The 4188-nt window shown below is 46.8% G+C and overlaps 1 pseudogene; it reads right to left on the reverse strand.

Moving 5' to 3' along the window:
- Positions 1–243: 243 nt before the first annotated feature.
- On the reverse strand, positions 244–2285 carry LOC113920736 (annotated as a pseudogene).
- Positions 2286–4188: the final 1903 nt, after the last annotated feature.

Raw genomic sequence — 4188 nt, forward strand, 5'->3', positions numbered from 1 at the left:
CAAAGTCTTTGAGTGAATTTTATGGGTGAAATTTTTTAAAAGATGTATGTTCTATGTTTGGGTGGAAGTCGAAAAACAGAAGCAACGTCTAGGGCAATAGAAGGTCAGAGGGGTTGAAACCTTGGGAATACAAACACCACCAAGAATCTTTTAAAATATTGGGTAGGGATTTAGTTCTACAGGCCATGGAATTGTAAGGTTGGTTTTTCCCTGAGAGCTGGAACTGACTGGTGTGGAGGCTGGTCATTCAGAAGACATCTGGGGAACAAAAAACAACGTAATTAGCACCCTTTTCAACTTTGTCGCTACTAAAAAAGAACTGATTTATTATATTTAACCTGCAAAAAACTACTAGAGCAGGAATACTGTCTTTTTTCTTGTAAACAAGATGGGACTAAAGTCATCACAATATGCACGCTGACATTTTTAAAAAATATTTTATTTATTGGAGAGCACAAGCAGGGGGAGTGGCAGGCAGAGGGAGAAGCAGGCTCCCCACTGAGCAGGGAGCCCGATGCGGGGCTCAATCCCAGGACCCTGGGACCATGACCTGAGCCAAAGGCAGACGCTTAACTATCTGAGCCACCCAGGTGTCCCATGCTGACGTGTTTTATCAGCTAATGGAACCGATTGCTTTCTTACACCACAACAAAAACGAAGATAAATTAATGGATCAAGGCCTGATGGATGAGTAGATATGGAATCAAGCAAATACAGTCAAATGTCACTGTAGAATCTAGGTGGTGAGTATACTAGTGTTTGTTGTAAAGTTCTGTCAACTTTTCTCTGTCTGATGATGCTCAAAACAAAACGGTTAGGATAGAAAGTTCAAAAAAAGCCATATCTAAAAGGGAAACCAAAATTAGGCAAGGGAAACAAAATATATATGGGCTAGAGGATAAAAGTGCATGGAGAGAAAATATTCCAAGTGATTTGTTTGACGTGCCGGGTGTTTCTTTTCCCCACACGTGAAACTTTGCAAACACATAACATATAACACAGTCTTTGGCACCGCGGGACAGAGTCACACCCCTGGCTCTCAGCCCTCGACCTTGTGGCACGAGTCGGGAGAAGAGGATGGCTTCTCTCTACTGCTCTCATTGAGGACCAAGGGGACCCACGAACAAACTCCACCCCTTTCCCCTCTCAAGCCAAGGAAAAGCCACCTTGGTCACCTGTGTGGTGCCAACCATGATGGTAAGCAGAAAAGGAAAGGCCTCTCCCAACTATTACAGGGTAAGGGGTAAAAGTAAAGAAGGGGTACAGTTTGGATTAGGCCACAAGAGGGAGCAGGTGACACCATCCAGAAGCATGTGCAGCTTTGGGGGGCAGTTGGGTACGCAGTGATTGGGCCTCTGAGTTACCTTGTCCCTGGCTGAGCAGGAAGAGTAGGGTAAATGGAAGGGGCGCAATTTGGCATTGATGATGTCCCCCAGTTTGGGCTTGAGGGAAGCAACACCCACAAGGAAGCCACCCACAGCAGACTGGCTTGCCAGCTCCTTGCAGGTTGCTCCAGTCCCAGAACCTTCAACATAAACAGGATGCTCTGAGCCCCTGCATCAGCCACGTGAGACTTAAGCCATCCCTGGAGCGTTTCGTGTACTTCCTGTTGCAGTCTGGCCAGTACCAATGGCCCACATGAGCTCATAGGCCAGGACAACCTTGTTCCAGTCCTCTGCATTATCTATGGTGGCCTTGGTTTGCTCAAAAGTGCCTACTCAGTGATGCCAGCTTCCCTCTCACTCAGCTTCTCCCCAGTGCAGGCGATTACTTACAGTCCCTTTGCAAGGGTGCGGGCCCCTTTCTGCCCTATCTGCTCATCTGACTCCCCAGAGACAGGCCTTTTTTCTGAGTGCCCTCAGGAGGGCCAGGGCTGATCACCCAGGGAAGGCCCCGTCCGTCACTGGGCAGCAGTTCTCCCAGCCAGGTCTTGGGGTTCTGCCGGCCAAGTCCATGTGGCCGTGGGGGGCACACAAACTACCTAGGCGTCTGCCGCAGCTTGGCAGTGTTCAGAGAGGTGATGCGTCCCCCCAGACTCTTCTTACAGTGCTCCCCACCAAGAAGAACTTCCTGAGGGCACCATGGCACTGGAACCAACACACAGAAGGCCAGTATCACCCCCACCCCGTGATTTTTCAGTACGCTGTAATTTATCTCTATATTTTTAGAAGGATATATCTTATGGACAAAAAGAAAAGCAAAAAAAAAAAATCTTAAACTCTACTCAGCAATCGTTTTGAAAGTTGTTTTGTTGATTTTCTTACTCTGAGGCTGTTGTAGCACATTGTGGAATAGATGGTATGAATACCAGCCTCACTTAGACATTCAGTTCAGGAGAAAAGATACACAATTAGGTTAAGTAAAAATCTTATAAACTTGAATTTGTAAGGTGAACTCATGATCTGTTTTATCTTTAAAATATACACACAGTGCCAATGCCACTTTCCTGGTTTTGAGCCAGTACTACAGTTATATAGGAATTAGCCATTGGGGGGGTGGGGGTTTGGGGGGGAATGGAGTGAAAGGCATACAAGGCTCTTCCTACAACTTCCTGTGAACCCGTAAATATTTCAAAATAAGCCTGAAATGTCAAAAAGACAATGATAAAATTCAGTTAGTACTTGAATATGTTGCAATAGGCCAAACTGGGGGTCAAGGTGGACTGAGAGAATGCGTGAAGAGCCGAAGATGTGAAATCCATCAGACCATTCACAACAAAGGATTTCTGAGTCCTTGAGTTCTTCACGGATGTAATTGCAAGTACTTGGGAATAATCCCAAAAGCCAAGAACATGCTTTTTATATAGTGGTCCGCACACTCAAAATTCCATTCTTCTTCCATGCCATCCTGTGGATCGGGAGGAGACTGTGGGGTTAATTGTCCATGGTGCAGGAGGGGAAATAAGGCACAGAGTAATGAAGACACTGAATCTGGGCCACACAGAACAGGAAGTAGGTCCAGGGATGGAGTCTCAGATCACTCAGGGAATCTCAGTTATACAGTAGATTACAGGCATCATCTAGGCCCTGCTTCCTGCCCAGGTGTACATCAAAATCACCTGAGGATTTCTGTTTAACACAGAGACAGGAGTGGGGGCCCATTCCCAGACATGTACTCAGTTGGCCTGGGATGGGGCCTAGTTAACATTATTCTTTTTTTTTAAGACTTTTATTTTTATGAGAGTGAAAGAGAGAGAGAGCATGAGCAGGGGGAGGGGCAGAGGGAGAAGCAGGCTCCCCACTGAGCAGGGAGCCCAATGCGGAACTTGATCCCAGGACCCTGGGATCGCGACCTGAGCTGAAGGCAGACGCTTAACCCACTGAGCCACCCAGGACCCTTCATTAGCATTATTCTTAAAACCTCCCTAGATGCTTCTAGTGTGCAGTGAGGGTTGACATCCAATCATCTTTTACCAGCTGAGGAGTCTGAGGCTCATGGAGGTGAAGCAACTCATCCCAGCTGGTCAGTCACTCAGGGAGCTGGTCCGACACCACTCATCGCCTAGTGGTGAAATTTCGTTTTCTGAAAGTTTAGTTTTCTCCAGCTCTCGTTTTCTTTCTCAAGTGTAAACACGTGGGTGCGCGCACGCGCTCGCACACACACACACACACACACACACGGGCGTGTATGTGTGTGTCCTTTGTTGGCTATTTGCTCTCTGATCTCTCTAATGTCACCCATGGACAAGATTCTGAGAATCTGTTCTCTCTGAGCCAAAGCCCCTTAGAACTGGGACCGCTGCCAAATTCACAACAATGACAAACATTCTGTCTATGTCTCTGCATGCTATCCAGTGCGTTTGGAAAATTACAAACCCAATCGCTTTTCTTTTTTTTTTTAAAAGATTTTATTTATTTATTTGAGAGAGAGAATGAGAGAGAGAGAGAGAGAGCACATGAGAGGGGGGAGGGTCAGAGGGAGAAGCAGACTCCCCACCGAGCAGGGATCCCGATGCGGGACTCGATCCCAGGACTCCAGGATCATGACCTGAGCCGAAGGCAGTCACTTAACCAACTGAGCCACCCAGGCGCCCCCCAATCGCTTTTCTCCACAAGAATTCCAAAGACACGTGTTTCCCAAAACAGGAGAGCTTTTCTAATTCATGTATTTTGGCATTTGCTTACTGCCTGAGCATTTGTCAGAACACAGGGATAAACCTATCTCAGGTACTGAGAAGTTTTTATTTGT

This window comes from Zalophus californianus, chromosome 15, assembly GCF_009762305.2.
Source record: "Zalophus californianus isolate mZalCal1 chromosome 15, mZalCal1.pri.v2, whole genome shotgun sequence".
Lineage (NCBI taxonomy): Eukaryota > Metazoa > Chordata > Mammalia > Carnivora > Otariidae > Zalophus > Zalophus californianus.